This window comes from Dermacentor albipictus, chromosome 9 (genome assembly GCF_038994185.2).
Source record: "Dermacentor albipictus isolate Rhodes 1998 colony chromosome 9, USDA_Dalb.pri_finalv2, whole genome shotgun sequence".
NCBI lineage: Eukaryota > Metazoa > Arthropoda > Arachnida > Ixodida > Ixodidae > Dermacentor > Dermacentor albipictus.
The window spans coordinates 67933274-67956241 of record NC_091829.1 but is presented as its reverse complement, the minus strand read 5'-3'; the positions used below and the strand labels follow the sequence as shown (position 1 = coordinate 67956241).

At 47.8% G+C, this 22968-nt stretch overlaps 1 protein-coding gene across 1 annotated transcript in view; it reads right to left on the bottom strand.

Annotated features, from left to right (window-relative positions):
- The window catches only part of LOC139050138 (glutamate receptor ionotropic, NMDA 3A-like), a 257973-nt gene that overhangs the window by 99617 nt on the left and 135388 nt on the right, over positions 1–22968 (bottom strand). The gene's annotated exons all lie outside the window — the stretch shown is intronic.

The window sequence follows — 22968 nt, the reverse complement described above, 5'->3', positions numbered from 1 at the left end:
CATTGAGGCTGCAGGTAACGTCCGGAAAAGACCATGGCGGGTCAAGGCGACTTCGTTTAGGCCATTCCAATCCTAAAAATCGGAAGGTGTTCAGCGCCGCATGGAAATGTGAGCGAGTTCTTGCTCTTAGCCGCCGGAGAAGCGCCGTGCCTGCGCGTGACTCGCCCAGCCTTAATAGCTGCGCCAGCAAGGCCTGAGATGCCAAGAGGCGGAGTGGAAGAGACTATGCCTCATTAGTGACTTTTTTGTTTGAAGCCGCCGTTGGAACTCCCATCGCCAAGCGAAGTCCCTTTCTGTGCACTGCCTCCAAGCGCTCGAATTGACTCGATGACGGTGATATCAGAGGGAGCTGATAGAGAATGCGGCTTGTTATCAGTGCAGCGTTCAGTTTAAGCATGGATATAGGATTGTTACCCCAACGTATACCTGCCAATCGACGAAGTGCGTAGACAGTGCCCAAGACACTGTCCTGGGCACTCAACCGTGGACGAAATCCAGTCATACATGATGGCAGTCTATTTCCTTGCTCGAGATACCATGTTAACCTCGTACATATTAGTCTTTCCATCAACTTTGATGCGCATGATGTTAGCGATACTGGCCGGTATGAGGTGAGGTTTGCAGGATCCTTTCCAGACTTGAGTACTGGCACCACCCATGCTGTCTTCCATGCTTCTGGGATCTCTCCTGTGCTCCAGACGTGATTAAATATGTCCAGAAGTGCTTGTTTTCGTTCATATGGCAGATTTGTCAGCATCTGATTGCTGATCGAATCGGGACCCACAGCACAGCGTCTTCTTAATTTGCTAAGCGCCAAATCCAACTCACGAAAGGTGAACGGCGTATCCATGGTATGTGATGCTTCAGACAACAGAGGGTTCGATACTCCTGCTGATCTGCCAGATGTGTATACGTCTGCAAAATCTTCTGCAAGGGTTTGCAAATCTTTTCCTTGCTTTAAAGCCAGTGCTTCGAATGGCCTGTGCAGGTGAATCTTTCCGGATAGGCTATTCATTACTCCCCATATCCTTGTCATGGGAGTAAACGCCGATAAACTCTCACAGAAAGCAGCCCATTGAACTCGTCTTAACCTTTTTGTGTGACGACGGATGACAGCGTTTATCCTGTTGAATTCAGTTTTCGCAGATGGATTGCCCGTTTTTCTCATTAGTTTCCGCTCCGCTCTCCTACGCGCTGCGCAGAGGTTCTTTAGTTTCAAATCAGGAGTAGGGAAATGATCTGGCAGTTTCAACATTGAGGTAGCCACTCTTTTGCTCCGCAGCATATCTGCGAACAGCTCACCAGGGGATTCGTCCAACGCTTCTCTGTATGTGTCCCAGTGGGTCACAGCACAGAAGTGTCGTCCAGCAGTGTGAAATCCGGTGATGTTCGTGAAGATCGGAAAGTGGTCACTGCCCATCCTGTCTGGGGCCGTTGTTGACGATACGACAAGGTCTGGAGAATGGATAACGAGGTCTATGGCACTCCATGAATCTGGTGGCCTGAAGAAAGTCGGTTTGCCATCGTTCGCGATACATAAGTCAGCAGCATCCGCGGCTGTGACAAGTTCCTTGCCTCGGGAATCTGCAGTCTTATCTCCCCAAAGTGAATGATGTGCGTTAAAGTCGCCACAGATTATTACAGGAGAGGGGCAACGAATGCAAAGGTCCTTTATGAACGCCTCCATGGAGACCTTCCTGCGCGGACTTATGTACACCGACACCACACTGAGTTTTCGTTTTCCTAGGCACACTTGCACAGCGGCGACTTCCAAGAAGGTAGAACAAAGGTCTTGCACTGGTAAGGTGACGTGAGGTATTTCTCGCCTGATGTATATCATCGCACTTCCATTTGCAAATGATGGTATACTCGGATTTCCATGTCTGATGTATCCTGGGATCGTCCTTCCATTTGGGAGACCGGCCTCCGAGAGGGCTAGAATTGGTATAGGTATGTCTCGAAGGAAAAGGCTGAGTTCAGAAAGACGCTGTAGAATACCGGCGCAGTTCCATTGCATAATTAAGGGCACTTTTGGACGACGGAATGGACCAAGTGGGCGAGACATTGCCATTATGCTACTGAGTGTATGTGGAAGTAGAGCAGAGTATTACTGACTCAAGAGCCAGCACTGCTTCCAGCATATCCTTCGTCGAACTAGCAGGCATCTTCGCAACGTGGGAATGTAGTGCCGTGAACAAAGCGCGTATCACATGCTGGCAGTTTTCCTGCTGACTGTTGCCAAGAGGTACTTGAGGTCGGTTTACTGCGGCCGCATAGGTGCGTTTTTCGGGCTCTTTGCGAACAGGTTTCTCAGCCGCTGAGACCGTTTGCGTTGGCTCAGTAACTTCATTTATCGGTGTGAGACGCGGGAAGTGGGATGCGTAGTCTGTTTCCAAACCAGTCAGTTGTGGCGCTCTGGACGTCTTCTTCGTGTTCGATGGTGCGCTTGCACTCTTTGGACCCAGAACAAACAACTTATTTCTTCGCTGAACAGCTGTCCGCGCAGGGCATCGACCGTAGCTAGCAGGATGGTCACCGCCGCAATTTGCACACACAAAGTTGTCTTTACTAGCACACGTCTTAAAGTCATGAGGTCCCCCACAGCGATTGCACCTCTGTTCCCCACGACAGTACTTAGCGATATGTCCGAAGCGCTGACACTTAAAACAGCGTGGTGGTGTTTCCACGTAGTCGACAAGCTCGTGTCTGGTGAAACCAAGGTTGATCTTCTCCGGGCGTTCAGAATTTGGAGCAAATGTGAGAACCACCGTGTTAGTGCGCCTTGACTCCCACACACATGACGAGGTTTGGACCCGACGGATGATTCTTCTTGCATGGAACACGCCCTGAGGTCTCAGGTAGGTGAGTAGGTCTTCATCCGGGTACCATTTAGGGACACCTCTAACAATGCACGTATTTTTCATGTAACTGTGTGGGACACGGGCAGATATGACTATGCCGCCGATATTCTTGGTCTCTAGAAGGACGTTGGCTTGTCCTTCTGTCTCTACATCTAAGAGCAATGCACCCTGTGCTGTGAAGTGGCTCTTCACTGGTGCTCCACCGAGAATCCTTTCAAGCTCAGAATAGAGGACAATAGGGTTTACTTGCCTTAAATCATCTCTTTCGGATGCTGCAGTGATTAACACTGGAATGCCCTCCGCCCTGTCTTTACGATGGCGCACAATTCGGAAACCACCCTCGGCCATGTCCAGGTCTGAAGGGTTTGCCACGTTGTCGTCGTCGATGATAGTTGACTCGTCTTCAGATTCACCAGTGTCTTGTCGCGCTTGCAGTCAGGCTGGCTTGTACAAACCAGCTGGCGTTTCTGACCCGGTGTCAGCCCTTGGGTGGTCATGGCGGGGTGCTCGTCGGTGCCAGCTTGGTTCCTTCTAGCACCTCGTGAGGCGGCGGGTGGGGCAGCACCCGTCGGTCTCCGATACGGAAGGTACCTTTTCGAGTCGACAGACGTCTTGAACCGTTCTGAGCAGTAATATTACCAGAAAATAACGATAAATGTAGGCAGAGCTACTCAGACAGGCTAGCAGCAGGTTCGTCGTCCCAGAATGCTTCTATACTGAGTTATACATACGCGTATATTCGCTGATAGGAAGAAAATACGCGGAACAGATCCCACGCTCACTGTGGGAATCGATGTAAGCGTAGTTTTCTATGCTATTTGCTTTGGTGGGCGATAATTAGCAGTGATGTTGACGGCGGATGTTGACGGCGAATGTTTAATTTATTCAGCCTTTAGCGCAATGCGAGAGTGGTTAGTTGCTGTTAAGCCTAAGGCTGCGTGCTTAACTTGTATTTGCTTGTGTAGTGCACAGAATACACAGCGAAACGTGTTCGCTTCAGACGTTGTTGTGCGCCATCGTTCGTAACCTCCGAGAAGGTTAGAACCCGCCGTGGTTGCTCAGTGGCTATGGTGTTGGGCTGCTGAGCACGAGGTCGCGGGATCGAATCCCGGCCACGGCGGCCGCATTTCGATGGGGGCGAAATGCGAAAACACCCGTGTGCTTAGATTTAGTTGCACGTTAAAGAACCCCAGGTGGTCAAAATTTCCGGAGTCCTCCACTACGGCGTGCCTCATAATCAGAAAGTGGTTTTGGCACGTAAAACCCCAAAAAGAAAGAAGAAGAAGAGAAGGTTAGAATTGTCATTGCTTCACACAGCGAACTGCATCACGGCACAAGTGTTAAACTTTAATTGAATTACGGAGCTGTACGTGCCAAAACCACAATCCGATTATGAGGCACGCCGTAGCGGCGGACTCGGGATTAATCTCGACCCATTTGATCTTCTATAACGTACACCTATGTCTAAGTATAAAAGAGCATTTTTTTTATTTGGCCCCCATCGGAATGCGACTCGAACCCAGGACCTCGAGCAACGCCATTGCCGCAAAACTACCACGGCGGGCACAGACGTGTTGATTTGACGTGCGGCCGCTTCCATAGTGTCGCCTAAACGCTATGGTGCCTTAATGCGGCTTTGCGTCTGCACGCCCGGCGTCAGTTGTCCGCTTGGCAAATGTGCACGGTGTCTATTTTTCAGAAATAGGATAAACGTACCGTATGATACGATGAACTTACATTAATACAGTTTGTCCGCAACCGCTGCCTTGTCTAGTTCTGATGTATTCCTGAAAGGAAAAAAAGAAAATGGACATCCATCCGTATGTAGCACGACGCTACAAAGGAAACCCACACGGATTTTTCAGGAACAACGTTCTTTTTTTTTCAACTATGTGGGTTTTCTTGTGTGGGAACCCTATGTGGGAACCCCTGTGGGTTTCCTTTGTAGCTTCGTGTTACATACAGGTGGATGTCACTTTTCCCATTCACGAGCCCTCCTTTACCTTGTGCAATTCGGCAGACCTGATTAACCATAGCGTTTTCTTGCCTTCGTCTATTCCCCTTTCCCCCACCCCCAGTGTAGGGTAGCAAACCGGATACTCTTCTGGTTGACCTCCCTGCCTTTCCTGTCCTTGCTTTCTCTCTCTCTCTCTTGCGTCGCATTTACCCTTTCCCGCACTCTCCCCAAATGTAGGAGCTGCGAGTGAAGAGTGGTAAGGCTGTTGTTCACTTGTTGCGCGACTGCGTCGGTTCTACCCACTCTCTGTGTCCTCCTCCTACCTCCCCTCTAGCATTCTCTTTACCTCCCCTCGGGACCGTTGCACGTTAGTACAAAGATAAGCGCTGCTTTTTCTGAAACGCTATCGCGATGGGTGACGGATAATTAGAGGAGTTCAGACAGTATTGTGACGATGCCCAAAGTGCTCCAGAGGGCATTGTGGCGGCGCGATGCAATAGTCCGAACGGGTGTTTCGCGTCGTCTTTCCTCTCTACCGCGCTCCTACCTCCTCTGAACTCTCTGAACCGCCTACCGACGCGACCCGCAAGGCATCGCAGACGAAGACGACAGCAGCAGTGGGTAAGTCGAAGGAAGAGGCGAAGAACGCTGTGCTTTAAAAATGGGCAGAAACAATTTAGAAACTGCCCACAGGAAAGAGTACAACGCCGGGCCACACCATTAAGGAAGGGGGGAGAGGAACGAGAACAGTATATCAAAGCGAAAGGAAGAATGCCGTCGCAAATTATTGTATTACTTGTGCGTAAGAGTTGGAAGAAATTGTCATATTTTCAAGAATACTTAGACAAGTACAAAACCTCTGAAACTAGAGAAACAAAAGTTTTTTCAGACAGTAAGGGTGTAAAAGCGTCCTCTCTTTTATGCATTCAACTTCCTTTCTTTATGAATCGGTAATGAATTTTGTGGAATAGCAAATACGTGATCAGACTCTAGCAGTTTCAGACTTCCCATGCGCAAGTAGATCAGATACCTATCTAAAGTAAATGTATAGCTTTATAGAACCGTATGGTCGTAGCTCATTGGCCAAAACCACGTGCTATTTTTAAATTTTTTTTGAGGCAGGCTATAATAGGTTTTAGAGTTATTCTTTGTTATACCTTCTGACGTGTACATATATTTTACGTGAATATACATATAAACTTCCAGCTCGTGCTTGGCGTTTTATCTTTCTTTTCTTTTTCTTTTTTTACGAATCGTTCTTGGGCGCCACCTGCTGTATTGAGGAGGGCCGACAGGGTCCACCAAGCCGCCTATAAAGCTTTTTCTCCCTTTCCTCCTCCTCCTCCGTAGAAGGTAGAAATAAAGTGTTCTGTTCTGTAAATCAATAACGTACGCTCCACGTGCAAGGAACCGGAAATTTAGCGAGGTAATAGGCCGTATTTAGGCACGTCTAGGCGCACGTCAGGCATAAGAGCAGCACTCATTATTTCTGGAGAAACGCTGTCTGGAATCGAATTGGATGTTCGTTCGTTCGGGGTTCGGCGGAAATACTCCAAGTTTAGAGACATTTTAGCGTCGAGGAGAAAACCATGTGAGGGAAACATACGGAATGAAATGCAATGAACATTTCAGTACTTTTATGAAGTTCAATTCCTCAGCTTTCACTTCGCTTTATTTTATTACCACATAGAGTTTTGAAAGGAACAGAAAGTTGCCCAATTTGCATATTTCCGAGACACCTTTACAAAAGGAAGCGTTGAAGATTAGTTCTAAAGCTGATCGTTGGACAAACTGCTTGTTGGGGCTACTGTCGAACGGTTAGAAGACGACTGGAGGTGAGTCCACCGAATAAGGTCAAAGTAATAGCCTTGTCTCACTGGTAAATTTGTGGGTAAAGGCATTCCGTAGATCAAATGACATTAGCCTCCCCGAGGTTCTACATTGCCAAACATTATGGTATTAGCGTAACGGCGGTGACCACCCTTCAATGAATAAGACAGGCAAGAATTGCGACCGGCTATGAGCAAGTGAACAAGCATTTTTTCACTAAAACAATTTGAGAATATTTTGGTAATCAGATAAATTGTCGAATCACGTTTGGATAAGTAAATGACCGATATTCGTTGATACTTAGTCCAGACAAGACTCGAGCTAGGTACCAGTCTAATAAGTTGTCAACAAATAAACAAACATTACACGAATTTTCCCGGCTGACATGCGGCAACATGGATCATGCATGAACACGTAGAGAGGCTGTATGTTGATGATCACGTAAAAGCAATGGCCCATTTCTATTAAAAATAAACGACTGCCTAAATATTCAATATCTTTCAATCGCATGTTGTGCTGTTTTCGCTACTACTCTATTTGCTTCATGGCACTGTTCGCTATAGAGTACGAATCAAGTTGTGGAACACATTGGAATGCGTTATGTTGTTTTCGTATCATGACAGCAAATGTTCTCTTGTGGGACCAACTAATGATCATAAATTTCAGTGCCATTTCATACAAATGGCATTTTATTATTCCCGTGTGAAAGCGCATAAGATGGCTAATTTGACTCCGTCACGTGGTCTTCTTCTGTTCCGTCGCGTCTTTGCTCAGTTTGCCGACTAAGCGCGCAAGATAACATGCGTCATTGCTGGCGTCTTTTCCAGAACTTCGAATATTAAAAGCCCAAGAATGGCCACATGGTCGCCACCGGTGGAGAACTGCAGTATGCAGGGTGTCCAAACTATCATGCACCAAGATGCACCACGCGACGGGCTTCCCCCACTTTACCCACATACACTTCTTACCACTTTGACTGTTCTATTATGGGGCTTTACCTGCCAAAAACACTTTCTGTTTATGAGGCACGCCGTAATAGAGGACTCCGGAAATTTCGACCACGTGGGGTTCTTTTACGTGCACCTCAATCTAAGTGCAAGGGCGTTTGCACATTTCGCCCCCACCGAAATGCGGCAGCCGTGGCCGGGATCCGATCCCGCGACCTCGTGCTGAATAGCCCAAAACCAAGAGGCACTACCACTTTAGCACTCCTAATGCTAACGCAATCTAAAACATTATGGGGGCACCTAAACAATTCTTATGGTGTCTAAAACATGAGGGCACTACTTGTCGCTTAGTGTGTCTCCTCAGTGATGTCGCCGACGAGATGCGAGAACCTGGCAACGAAGCAAAAATGCGCGAAGCGAGCCGCTGCAGCGAAACAACGTTCATCACCCAAGCCCCACGGCAACGCGAAAGGCAGAGCAAGCGGCTGCGAACGATGGATACACACACACATAAACACGTGTATATGTATGCATAGCGCCCACGGTGGCGCTACTGCTATCCTAACGCCATCTACAAATCGCCAACCAGTCAGAGCCCAACCACGTGCACAGTCTCGAAGATATTCGTCACTATCAAGCGGTAGCAGCGATGGTGGGGCAGAGAATCAAATCCACTGTGGCCATTTTTTTTTTCTTTATGATGAAGATGACGTAATTTGCCATGGATTTTATGCCAGGGCTTTCTGATGACGGCGAGAGTCGCACAATGAGCCAAATAATGATATCGCATTAAATCGACATATTGCTCCCGATGACAGGCATAATGGAGCGCATAACAACCGTACTGAGTGACGCGTTTATCGCGGAAATTCCGCCCGAAAAGGGTTAGGTTGCAGAAATGAGCAGCTGCTTTAAAAAAAAACAAATGAAAGAAACTCTCTCGCCGCTACATTACGCGTCACTTTTGCCTCTGCTGCGAGTATTTCAAAGGCGAAGTGGCTAACGCTTGGGGTCATGTAACGAATGCGGAACAAATAGCGCCTGCTCAAATTATCGCAACCCACCCCCCTCCAATCAGCCCCCCTTTCCCCCCCCTCCCTGACGAGTTCCAGGGAAGCTCGTTCCCTAAAGGAAAATAGCTTGGTCAGGGAAAATTTCGCGGCTCAAACCACGAACCCTGCTCAGCCTTCACAGTGCCTCCAGGTCAGCCGAACTTCGCCGCCGCTTAAATTTTATTCCGTCGTTCTCCTCTTCATGCTTGGGCTTACAAGGCTTTACCAAGAAATTACAGGGACCCCTCGCAAAACCCCGCAACGCAACATATTTTGAACCAATCAGCATTTCCAGCGCCTTGCTTTTATTTATTTGTATGGTTAGTTTTGACGCGGCGGGTTACCTGTGCATAAAGCTTGAACGGATGCGAGCGAATTTCCCAGAGCACAAAGCGGTTGAGAGGATTTCCTCTTCTTTTTTTTTCTTCTGTGTTTCCTTCTGCTGCTACGCCTGCGTTGAGCTTTCTTCTTGGATTGGCTCGGCTATATGGAGCGCTTTATGCGCTCAAGACGGATGCGTCTGCAAACGCAAGAGGCAATTTTCCTTTCACAGAAACGAGGGTTTCGGAACGACTGAGGTCGGCTTTATATATATATCTGCATTGCGGAAGAATGCGCAGCGGCTCTCCAGTTCTCTTGGTTCGCGTTACGAGCTCGTAATGCATGTAGCCGCTTGCCACGACGGCCGGCGCGCGGGCGGTTCGTATAACACAAGCGAACTCGTACGAAACTACGGAGGCGCGGTCGTTTGATGTTGAGGTGTACGCCCGTAACAGCGCCGCCAGCGCGGCAGCACTTCAGTTTCCCAAAAAGTGGTGCTTCTCAACTACGTGGTGATGAAACTTCGCGAAATTTGAGTCAGTTCCGTCCGCGATGTTCGGCACTTTTTTTTATGCGCAGTTTTTTTTTTACTCGTTGTAGTTTTATTTCGTTTGGCTCCCTTTCTGTTGGATGGAATGAGAGAGGGGAGGAGGGGGATCTGCGATGTGGCTGGCGCTTGAAGTAGCCCCAAAATGGCGTTAGTCGATATTGCGAACCAGTCCCCGCTCCGCTTCCGTGCAGACCTACTGAATTTGCAACAAACAGACGCCTAAATGAAAGCTAGACGTTCGCGCTTTCTCGCGTGAACTTTACCAGACCATGCAAATTAGAACATAGCACTGCATCGCTCTTTGGAGAAAAATGGGTAAGGAGAAAGTTTGATGATAACTGGCGAGGTTAGCTTAGCGACAGGCTTGTTATGCTATGATTCACGTGTCAAAGACGGTAAGGAATGAAATACGTTGAGAAAAACACACTCACGCGTGGACAAGGTGCACGCACACGCACAAGCCCAACTGTGCGCACATAATTCTGTATTCTGCGGGAAAGCTACAAGCGAATTCCTGGCGCTCACCGCGAGGGCATGTCAACCGTCACCGTTCAAGAATGTCACGCTGCCGAAGGAGCGCGTCAGAATGTTTGGTTTAAAACACTCCTTAAGGCCGCATCTGAGCTTGGGAAGCGTCAGTAAATCTAAATCACGTAGTGCAAGCTCTCTCGACAAGAGAGCAAGTGGGGCACGAGAGAGTCCTGGACAAACGAATAAAAAGTAAACAGTCTGTCGTTCAGGTTCTTGCATTGTCACATCATTAGCCAAGCGTAGAGGATACAGCGTTCAGGTGGGGTCATGCGGTACGTGTGACGTAAGCCGCCGAACGATAACTAGGACCCCCCCCGCTAACGGTGCAGTCGAAGTGGGACGAGATAGCTGCCTGCCGACAGGAAATGAGCCGTATCGTCGCACTGCAGTGGTTGGCTGTTAACGGTATTTTTTGTTGAGCTGCAGCATGAGAAAAGTTTCACACGAAACAAAAAACGTGGTTGCCACCGTTCCGTTAGTCGCACTGCATGGTAGGAAATTTGAATTTCAGTCTCAAAATTTATCTTGCGCCACAATTTTTCTTTGCTGCGTTTTGTGCTAATTACCTTAGAGCGTGCTTGAGCTTGCGATCCTTTTCCAACGTCTAATAAGGATAAGCAGCGTGTCCACCACTGTGCTTTTCTTTTTTATTTCTGCGATGTCTCTGCCTTACAGTGCAGGCGAGAGCTACATGTCCGTCAATTAGCCGAAGCAATGATCCTACTACAAATGTGGATGAAATCATTAAAAATATATATACTTCTTTGTGGGGTTGGGGTTCTGGCAGCTCTTTATCTCAATTAAATGATTTGCGGGTTCATTGGTCTAGCATTTCATTTTCTTTTTTTTTTCGTTGTTGAGCATAGAGAATACACACATGTCAGCGGAGGTGGGGAAAGAAAGCCGCTCGACTTCAGCTTTACAGTGCTGCATTATCGAAAATGCTACGTCAAACAATGACACAGCGATATCGCGCAATAATTATTAACTCAGAGCTTTCTTAACTCCCCAGTATGCTTTAATACTCAACGTTTCGATTTGGTTCAGATATGGTTCACCAACAAGAATTTTAAAACCTTCTGCGTATTGGCCAGCATCCAGCAGTGCCTATAAGCGTTATCTTAAGGCCGAAGAAGCAAGAACCGCTCCCTGTGGCTCGGAACCGGGATTTGCGCACGGTACCATGCGGTTCTGGCGCCGAATATTTTAGGTGTGGAATCGTATAATATGATATAAAACATGAGGTGCCCAAAACAAGCAATGGCTTTCTGGTTCGACCTAACGCGTATCTACGTACGTCTAGCATACGAGACAACCTTAGGAATTTTATCATAACGTGCCCCATCTTTAGGAGCCCGTTTACGATTGTCGTACTGACACGAACAGCTCTGTGATTATTCTTTCTTTTTTTTTAAGTTGACGGCAACGCTTATTGCGAGAGATACCAAACGCAGTCGCTGACCGGTTTTTCCACCTGGTGATTATTGTTAGCGATTGATAATACGGGCCGACACCCAGGCGGCAGTGACACCAACTTATAGGAGGAGTGCCTAATGGCAACCGATATCTTGGCCAACCGCTGCGCAAACATTTCGCAAACAAACTTCATAAACGTATCTGTTTGTTTCTGTCGCACATGATTCTTGCGACAAATAGGGCAGAGTGCCTGTTCACAACGTCCCTACAGAACTAAGTTTGCGAATATGTATTTGAGCAGTCAACGTCGTGAGTCTTCAAATATTTTTTCAGCGTTTTTCGCCGAATTTCAGCATTTCTCTGTTGGCTTCTGCTTTAGTATGTTGCAAATTCCAAGCTTGGTGAGTCTTCTCTAGCCAGTTTGACGGAAATGCGCATCACATTGGGATGCAATATTTAAATGATGAATGAACGCGTCTAAGTGAGTGAGCTGAAGGGAGATCAGGGCCAAGTATGGCCCTGATCACCCAGTTTGGCCCTCATGTTTAGTATGGCCAAGCATGGCGTCAAGAATAGAGAAGCAGAGTGTGAGCTGAGGCGCTCGCATCACTTTAGCAACAAGATAAAAAAGCATATTTTGTGCCATGGGACATCAAGGCACTTTTTGTAGCTGGATTTGTTAATCATTAAACAGGTTAATCATGTTAAACTTGTTAATCAAATATCTTTTCAATCACGCGATGTTTCTTTGCTACTTGTTTCGCAATAACTTACATACGTTGATCGTTTCAAGAAAGATTCAGTTGAGAGTTATTGCTCATCCTGTGTGCTTCTAGCCTCCATCTGTGTCCCTTCGCGGTAGAAACCAAGAACACGTTACCCAACCTACTCACCAAACTGTCGTTTGTTTTGTGTCTACTTGCGGTCTGTGAAAACACTCACAATTTTCGCGAGATGAATGCCGCACAATATACAATGAAAGATTGGGCGCGTCCTCCACAATATAAACGCAAAGACTCTTCCCTCTTTATCGGTCAAATGCAGCTGGACTTCCGATGCGACGACGACGTCCGGGCCCCTGGCTTTTTCTAGATGAACCACCAGAGCCGGAGGGAAGGAAACGCAGTCTCTACTGTTAGGAGACTCAGTAGAGCGAAAGGCACGCTACCATGCGATGCTACGTGCGTAGCATCGCGAAGGAATGGTTGGTTCGCCTGATGGAACCTGTTGGAGGCTATTGGAAACTTGTTGGATGCGGCGGGTTTCTTGGCGCGAACGATCAGTACGTCGTATCGCACGCGGGATCTGCCAAGCGTCCTCTGCTTTCTTTTTCCACCTTTGTTCTGTAGTAAAAACAGACGCCACATTGCGCACCAGGCCAGGCAGGGAAGAAAGGAAGGCAAACATGACGAAATTTTAGTACTTCTCTTTTTGCTTCGGTTACATTACGTCGAAAGCTTTTATGTTGTCAAGGCTCGTCTAACCAGTTTTATGAAAATGCAGAACGCATCGAAATGATTCTTTCGTGATGACTGAAGTACGAAACTTTGAGATTTTCGCTGAGTGAGTGACATTTAATGCGTGAGCATTCTCCGGTGAGTATTCTAATTGACATCAAGAGAAAAAAATGGAGCTGGGCAGGTCATGTAATGCGCCGGTTAGATAACCGTTGGACTATTAGGGTTACAGAATGGGTACCAAGAGAAGGGAAGCACAGTCGAGGACGGCAGAAGAGTAGGTGGAGCGATGAAATTAGGAAATTCGCGGGCGCTAGTTGGAATCAGTTGGCGCAGGACAAGTGTAATTGAAGATCGCAGGGTGACGTCTTCGTCCTGCAGTCGATATAAAACAAGCTTATGACAAATTCTGTCACGCGAAAAGTGTACTGCCTTGACTCTGTACAAAACGCGTAATTTGGGAAGTTAAAACATTTAATCGTTATATTAGTGTAAATGTAGACGATTGGTAGCTTTATAAGCGATAATAAACAATAAAAAAATAAAAGAAAATTGATCAGAGAGAAAACCGTTTTGGCAAGGTCACCTTGAAAGCGTACTTTTTTGCATTACGGGTTAGTGTGCGGAGAAGCCTGATGTGGGCTGCTGAGTATAAATATAGTAAGTGATGGGTACACGTGATAATAGTACAATAATAAAAAAAACCATTGGCGGCATTCAAAGCAACCGGTGGCGTCACGGACGCCACTTCTAGGTCGTAACAAAAAAGGAAGTAAATGAGAAAAATAAAATAAAGAAAGGAAATAACAGCTGTGGTGAAACCAGGACGTGACGGCGTTCCGGCTCAGTTGATGCGGTCGCTTTGAAGGGGCCACGCAGCTTCCTGCCAACTCATCTCCACATCCTTCAATACACGGATTTCTTTTCTTTAGCACCGGAAAACCGAAGGGTAGATATGTATAAGCTAGTAAAAGCGAGTAAGCAAAAGCGAAGTAACAGCCGAGACAAGGAATGGTTACGCATTAGTAGTCAATTCTCAGAACATCTTTAGCACTTCTTATGGGATTAGACGATGTGAGCACCACGCAGGCGCGCTAAATTTGAAACAGGATTCCCGCGCCAGAAGTCAATATAAGTGTGCGAGCTAGCATGTGTGCGCGTATGCGCGTGCGCGTCGACGAATGTGTTGGTGTCTGTACGTGCGTGCGCGCGCACGCGCATTCCAGCAGGCCTGGTCAGATTTCTCGGTTTCTGCCCCTTCACTATCAGAAGCTTGAGGGAATAGCGGCACGAGCATTCTGTGCATACGCTTCTCCACACCACGTTGTTCGATTTGCCGTTGCGACACCAAGAATTTGAATCGAACAAACTCGAGCGCTCCCTCCGAGACGAACGCCGAGACGAAGTCTGAAAGTAGAGAAGTGCCAGAAAGTCCGCGGGCATCGAGCAGGCATGGGACGACGCGAAGCGAGAGCGTAATTTGCATCCGGGAGGCGTTTCTGATAGCGCTCGAGACCTTGAGGCATTCTCGGCGCGTTCGCATGCATTGGAGACAACGCGGAAATGCAGTTGCCGCTGCGAGCGAATCGTCAGCGCAGGTGCACGACGGCTAACGCAGGCCGATTCCGCGAGGGAGCCTGCATTCGGCGTTAGCCCCAAAAAATTCCCGTCGTAACTCGACTCGCAGATCCGGAACTACGTCTGGCATCCGCGCCTCTGTGCTCCAAAACGTCGTAGCTCCCGAAAGATTCGTCTGGCATACGAAGCCTTTACGCTGCAAATTCTAGTTCTCGAGACACGCCAATAGTCAGTGAGGCTCATCTTCGCCGCCACGCCGAAGAACTGAGCGAGCGTAAGTTGGCTTGCGGATTTATACGGACAGCCTCCGAGTGGGACCGTGGTGTGGTCGCTAATTCATTGTTACGCTGCCGCCGACTGTAGACGTGGTGTAAGGTGGGGCTTGAAAAAAAAATATTTAAAAATATTGATGTGCTAGCCCGCACCACTACAGGCGTAACGAGCTACAGATTATTTACAGAGTTCCTTGCTGGCTCAGCGCGAAAACGAAGCTAGATTTTACTGCGATAGCAATAATACGAACGCTCGAATGAGCGCATTGGTGCCGTCACCGCCGGGCTGGCCCGCTATGGACGATACGTGTGGGGCCATCGCATGGACAGTTTGGGGGCCCTTGGACACGCGCAGCGAGTTCGGTTGCGAATGAATGAATGAATGAATGAATGAATGAATGAAAAACAAAGGGGGTATCCTGGCGAAGGTGAAGCCTCCAGTCCAGGGCCCCTGTGGCTTTGCGAAAAGCGACGGATCCAAGTGGACCCACCCTCAAGCCACGCTCCATTGGCCCTGCAGTGGAGACATGATAGCATTTTGGCTCCCTCTTCTGGCACCAGCGTCACGCATAGAGCGCACAGGTTATCGTTCCAGCTGAGAAGCTGTGAGTGTGCAACGCTGCGAATGCATTCGCAGTGCCGAGTAGAGCGCACTGGACAGCCTCTCGGATTTCACGACGCCGAAACGCAGCTCCAGGATTTCATTCACTCTTGATAACCCGGCCAAATGGTTCGACATGAGAAACGTGCTTCCTAGTAGTTCTTATATATATTTTTTTGCTCGATAACACCCTTAAGAGGAAGCTTTAGCTCGGGCGCAACTTCGATGCGGCCTATTCATATACAGTAAAATGCTGAAACGTTTTTCTGAGACAGCCCCTGGACCGATTTTATTGACATTTATTGCATTTGAGAGAGAACGGTAAATTCTAGTGACTGTTGGAAGCTGAATTTCGATTTAGAGTCTGAATTTTTATGCGAAGCATACTAGCCGCACAACCACGCTCTTCCTTGCTGCGCCGCGCACGGCCGCGTAGCTACCATATGACGTCATAACAGCTGCAAAGCGGACGCTTAAGCTTCGCCTTCAAGAGTGGAACGCGGCAGCGTTCCCGTCGACCCGCCAAGGGATGTAAGAGAATGGGCTACGGCGCAGCGACTACGCGCCTCGCATCGGACGCGGGGAGCGTCGAGCAACGCAGCGTTCGGCGCGACAACGAAATGTGCGCCTGAGCAAGCGACGCATGCCTGAGCCGACGCCGACGACACCGGCTTTTCTGCGACACGAGCTCCTTAACGCTGTCGCGTTAAAATAAAGGCTAGTATGCTTCGCATCCTAGGTTTAACCTTAGCTAAGCCACATCGATCTTTTCAAAAGAATTTTCCATCATTTGAAATATCGAAAAGAAAAGCACAGAAGCGCGAAGTTTTGAAATTAATGGCTCTGGATCAAGAACAGCTCTCGCGGTTGTTTAAACGGCATCCATTAGACCATTGAAAGTGGAAAAATTCCGGTATGTCAGTCTATACCTTACGTGAATTTGTTACGTTGTCTACAAGGGTTCTGTAAAAGCTGTATTTCCATAACACTGATTTTTTTTAGACTCTACGTAACATGTCAATTTTGTCCACTTTAAATGTACTATTAGATGCAATGCACATAATGGTAATATAATTTTTCACTGCTGATTTACAGAGGTATAAGCTGAATAGTCTCGTTTGCTGAAAAAGCGCCAAATTTGCCAATTCTTAATGAAAAAAATTGACAACCTAAATAAAAAATTTCAAACAAGCTGTCACCAGATTATAAGTTTTTTCTTTAAATGGAACAAACCTCGTCAAGTTTGGTGCAGTGGTTGCCGAGAAAAACTAATTCCCCTTTCAGATGCATTGCGACAGGAGCACCCGAGCTAAAGCTTCCTCTTAACAACAATCACGGCCATAAACCTCACGCTAAATCCATGTGATCATTTCAATGGGCCCCGACCAAAGCAGACGGCTTTCATCCGGTCTCATTTCGTGCTCCAACGAAGTGCGACCCCCGCGGTGCCACTGGCAGCTTTTCGCGTCGCTCCAGCATATTGAGACGCCTTAAGCGCAAAACGAAATTGGAATTTTGAAAATATTGTTTGCGCGGCTTTTGTAGTCACGGCTGCTTGTACCCGCGGAACCACTGTCGATGCATTATTCAGGTGCCGTCAGGCACCTGCACAATAAGAGGCACGAATAAGAGCAAGACAACAATGCTGCCCTCTCTTGCGGGCTCACATTCGGCTGAATTTTTAACTGCGATTCAATTCAGGGTCGAAAACGCACGTCTGTAGCTACGCCGTGCTTGCAGAGCCGTCCACGGAGGGATTGCAAGCAACACTGCCATGTAATTAAAGGTAATTGGTGTTCTGATCAGGTTTTGTTCTTTCTTTTTTCTTGTTTGCGTTTCAGTTTGTGTTGACGGCACATATGTAGAAAAAAGCACGTGCCACTTTTTCTGTATATCAACTCATTCAAATTTCTTTACTGCACACTTCTTATTCTTCAGAAAGGAAAGAGAAACTGCTTGGACAGGAACGAGAAACTACTAGAACAGTAGCTTCACGGAGTGCCTGCCCAAATGTTTCGGCATAGAGGACAATAAACAAAGCCTAGTCTATTTTCGTAGTATGTGTTGTAACGAAATAATTTGTACATTTGCACAGGTGAAAACCAAACGCGAGTACGCGCAAGTACCTTAATGAATGAATTAAAATAATCCCTTGAACATTCACAAAGCTCGACATTTCAAGTTCTGTCCAAAGATGAAAATTCGTTCTGACTTTGCTGGTATATGTGTGTGGTGTCTTCAGGAATTACAAAACCTGCACATTATTGAGTCGCCGACATCGTCATCGTGATCATCGGCATAATCACCGATAGCCTAATTTATGCCCATTGCTGTTTACCAATAACTGCGTCCAGGTTTTGCAACATGAGACATATAATGCTTCCCTGTGGTAGGATTCAAGTCCATTTCATGGAAGCGGCTGGCGGAAAAGGAAGCTAAAGTCATATCTTGGTTTTTGTTTGCTTTGAGAGAGGAGGAGGGAGGCTAATAGAGGATCAAGATTGACATTTTATTTTTTTTTATAATAAGCAGTTCATGCACTCGGAACTTGAAGTCGGAATTGAGTCGCAAGATACAATACGGGGAAGAAAACTACCGATGCTGCTTTTTTTGTTGTTGTTGTTATTGCACGGAGGCACCTTCTACGCATTCAGATGAAGTTCCGATCTTCTAATTACGCAATAGTAGGTGGGGATATTGGACAAATTATCATAACTAAATTTACCTGCTGCCCAATACTTAACATATCCCACCAGCTGAACAATGCCGCACTGAGAGAACTCGTGGTCATTCAAGAATCTTGTTGACGAAACGATTTATCGGCGACATCAGGATGCACTGAATTTCCGGATTAATTCTGCCTTTAGTTCTTTCTCTACAATCAACATTCATTTTAACCCACTGTGATGCATACAGAAATCACTATCCACAAAGCGCAAAGCTTTTAAACGACACCTTATGATCGACGTTCTGCTTTCTTTTGCTCTAGTGAAATGAGTAAATTTACAAAAAAGAGTCACGTTCACTAACGTAGCGTTCATTTTTACCTACGTCCATTTTCTACAGTCTGACACACGCAGCATGTTCATATTATGGTTGCTTAATAAACTGTACAATTTAAGCATGTGTTATACATTTTCAAGTTTACGGCTAACGCGTCCTCCCATTTGTCGCTGATGATGTCGTTAGCCTCGTCGTTATAGAGTCATTGCCCCGGTAAGATGGTGGTCCTGGGTGCGATTCTTGCGTTTATTTCCATGTATTACGCACGCGCATGCATGCGTTGCGCCACATTCCCCGCGTGCGAACTCAACACTTTGTAGAAGTTATTGTACGGCCTGCTATTCTTTTGTGAACTTCGCTTCGATTTTTGTTCCGCGAGTCACTTCTCGACTCTCACTTACGGCACCATAGAGTAACAGGCCAAGACCCGAAGAAATTACCTTGTTGACTCAACGTTGTGCCCCAGCTGCCACTGATGGTGGAGCCCTTTACAAATGACGCGATGTCACGTGACCGCGTCTCTCCAACCCCCGCTCCGAGGTTAGTGACTTGCATCCCTCAAAAAAAATTGCAGGCCCGAGCCGCAGAAGCAACAGAGCTGATAAAGCCTACAACGTCGTCTGTCAGGCTTTTTCCTGACGTTCCTTCTTGGTTTCTTCTTTCTTTGTCTGTTTGTTTGTTTGTTCACTTTACTCCCCCTCTTCCCCCCCCCCCACTCCCAGGCATCGGTGAATAATGCAGCAGCACGCCGCTATGTATACGTGCCCTAGGCTGCTCCGGATAACACCGAGAGGACCCCCCCCCCCTTCCCTCCCAAAACCGTTTTATATAAAGTGGCCCGTTCACCGTTGACGCACAATGGCGCCGACCGCTCACTTAGCTGAGATGAACCGCTGGGCAATGAACCCTTCCGCGAGGAGATTTATTGCCCAAGGATATTGCTCGCCGCATTATGTACGACCAAAGTGTCCGCATCGTTCTTACGGGCCCTTTCTTTGCCTACCGGAACGCTTTTATTAGTCCCTCCTTGCCGCGGGTCGTTAACGGCGTCATTCACTTCCCCAGATGCTCGCGGCTTCTATTGGCCCAATGCTTGCTCTTGCGCTTGGCTTCACGTTATTACCTTCTTTGGTCAGACACCTGTTCTGGAAAAAGGGACGCCTAATAGAAGCAGTGAATCAATTCAGACTGACAAAATGTTACTTAAAAGTTATACTTACGTTAACTTCGCGCCAATAGTTCGAACATTAGAATAGAAAATGAAATAAACGCCAGACTCTCTAGCACCGATGCGTAAGTGTAACGTCACGGATTTCAAAATACATTTTCGCAATTAAGGCGCTGCGGTTCCGTAAACGGTCTGCGAACTGGCAAGGTTCAGAATTGGCGTCTTTGCGGATAAAAATGTACTTACGCAAGAGTGGACGCCGTAAAAACCTGCGACGTCACGGCAATATGTTGTCGGGACGTCCCGGCGGCGTGGCCAGCCGTCTTTCGTTGCTGCGTCTTTCGTGGCTCACCGAGCCCCCGGTGACGACAAGTTTGGCTCTTTTCTCGCATTGCGGAAACCTAATTTAAGACTCAAGTTCAAAATGCTTTTCTCTTTATTGCCCCTTTAAGAATGCAGCACGGAGTGTAGGAAACTCGCTTCTCGTATTAGCTTCAGTGGCTGTCAGGTGAACGGCACTCTTCACGTCGGCGTGGCGAAGAAAGTTGGAATCGACGCACTTGGGACCCCGTATGCTTTCGACTGGTGCACCCGAACTAAGTGAACATTCTAACGGGGCCGCATCAGGCACATCGCAGAGATGTAATGGGGAAGGCTCTGCCGAGCAACACGTCCATCTTCAGTTCAGTTTCAGTTTATTTCATTCTTCCTTTTTCTCTTTCAGCCTTTCACACAAAGCAAGGGCATATAATCATTACGGTAAGTTTCCTTCACTCCTTCCCCCTCCCTACATGTAGGGAAGAAAACTGGACCGTCTGGTTAACTTCCCTGCCTTTTCTTACTCCTTTCTCTCACTCTCTTCGACGCAAAACAAAGGGGAGAAAGACAAGGACGCCCTTTTTTGTCCCTGTCTCAATTCAATTTGTTTCGCGGGGTAACATGCCGTTATAAGTGTGAACAAACTAGCCCAGCCACAAGTATGAAGGAAATTTACAAAGACGCGAGAACGGGAAAAAAAAGCGATGAACCAGCAATTAAAAGTGCTTGACTGCATCTGTCTATGTCGCTAGGCCTTATATTTTGCACAAACTACCAACAACGGCTGAAATTTATTGTATCTCTGATTAAAAAAAAACACAATCAGACATATCACATGTTATGCACAGTATCAAAGTCAACATAAACCTGAACAAAATTTTCCTACGTGCGCCCGACATCCTTTTAATCCACTGCAGTACTTAAAAGGGCATTTACACGCCGTGTATATAGAACTTGGAAGCTAACGTAGCGTGAGCTAGTAGTCATTAGATTCAACACTGGTTGTTTAGGCAGTAATGACGCGAGACTCATCATTATTGCAAGCACCTTCTGCAGAGATTGCGCCCTGACCAACGCTCCTTAATCAAGGGTGTCTTACCCGGACCACCAGAAGGGTTAATGGCGCTTATATATATATATATATATATATATATATATATATATATATATATATATATAATGTTACGCATGAAGAAAACGAAGACCGGTGAACGTGCTTGCGGTCCCGGGTGGAGGAAGGAAGAAGAGGACGACGCTCAGTTGATAAACCAGCTGAACACATAAAGTCTGCCCGACTCTTGGCCAATCCCCGCGAGTGGATAAGCGCCAAACTCATCCAGGACATCATCATCATCATCATCATCAACATCATCAACCAGCTGACCGCTCTTGCGCTCACCTCCGCGACTTAAAGTAAACGGTCCCCTTCATCCGTAAGGGTTACAAACGGTCTCCTTCGCACGCAACAAAGTGGTGGAGGTGCGGGGTAACGCTCCCAACAACGGAACCGTCACTGCCGCAGCTTCGTCGAAGCCGTCGACTTGCCGGCCTCCCGCCATCAGCCGTGGCCATCTTCGACATGTCAGAAGAAGGAGCCACTCCGAGGGCAGCGCCTAGCAGTTCACTGCCATACTACGGAGTTCTACCCACCTTCGGAGGCAAAGCGGGGGAAGATGCCGACGAGTGGCTCGTCCACTACAAACGAGTGAGCAAATCCAACGGGTGGGATGCAACCGCTCAGCTCGCCAATGTGGTGTTCTCCCTGACCGATACCGCCCTCGTGTGGTATGAGAACCACGAGGACGCGCTTACGACGTGGGAACATTTTGTGGACGAGCTAAAGGCTTGTTTTGGGGACTCAGTCGCCAAAAAGAAGCGTGCGGAGCAGACACTGTCTCAACGGGCGCAGCTACCAGGTGAGACATGCACAACATATATCGAAGAAGTATTAAAGCTGTGCAAGGTGGTCAGTGCTCGCATGTCAGAAGAAGATAAAGTCGGACATTTGCTGAAAGGAGTGGCTGAGGATGTATACAATTTTCTAATTGGAAAGGAGAGCCTCAGTTCTGTGTCTGACGTCATTCGGCACTGCAGAACTTTTGAAACGCTCAAGATGGGTCGGATTGCGCCAAAGTTTGGTCGATTGGCAAACGTGACGACGGTTGCCAGTGTGGATACGAGTCCTTGCCTCGACCTTCCTTCCACCATCCGACAGATCGTCCGCGAGGAACTTTCCCGCCGCGAGGAGTTGCATTCAACTGCTGACCACCATGGCGTGTACACGTCACGTGAGGCTATGACGACGCCACATTCGGCCCCTTGGCAACCGATGGTTACCGCAGCGGCCGTAGAGTACAGTGCAGCCCCACAGCCGAGGATGACAACACGCCCTCTGGCTGCGCGCTATGACCAACGCGCTCAACGCACGCCTACTCGACGCCCGATGTATCGTCGTGACACACGCCACGAACCAACCCACTACACGCGGGAAAATGATAATATCCGCTTCATCGACGAACAACCAAGGTTTCGACCTCTCCCGGTGGGTTATTCCTGTGGTGTCCCGGGTCATATATCGCGGTTTTGCAACCAGCGTATGACCACGTGGTATGGCCAGCCCTCAGAGTTTTCTCGGCCCTCCGAACGGCCACACGCTGCCCCGTGGCCAGCACACGTATCATCTGGCGACGAGTATTGGCTCAGCAGCTCCCGGAATCGCTCCCCGGCATCTGACAGGAGTTCGACACCCCCACCGCAACGTCGTGCTCCCCGTTCTCCCTCACCGCGGCATCGCACCACGTCCCCTTCGTCACCGGAAAACTAGCTAGCGCGGCCGATGGAGGTGAGGTCGCTGGAGACGTGCTACTGACAGAAATACCTCCTGTGTTGATGTTGAAAAACAAAGTGCGCGTGCTTGTAGATAATGTCCCTGTGATGGCTCTGGTGGACACAGGCGCAACAATTTCCGTCATGAGTGTCTCGTTTAAACACGTGTTAGGGCGAAAGGTTTTGTTTAAATGGGACGAAGATTCAAAGTTCTGTGGAGTGAGTGGTGAGCCATTGCGACCTATTGGTGTGTGTAGTGCTGACGTATTTTTGGGAGGCC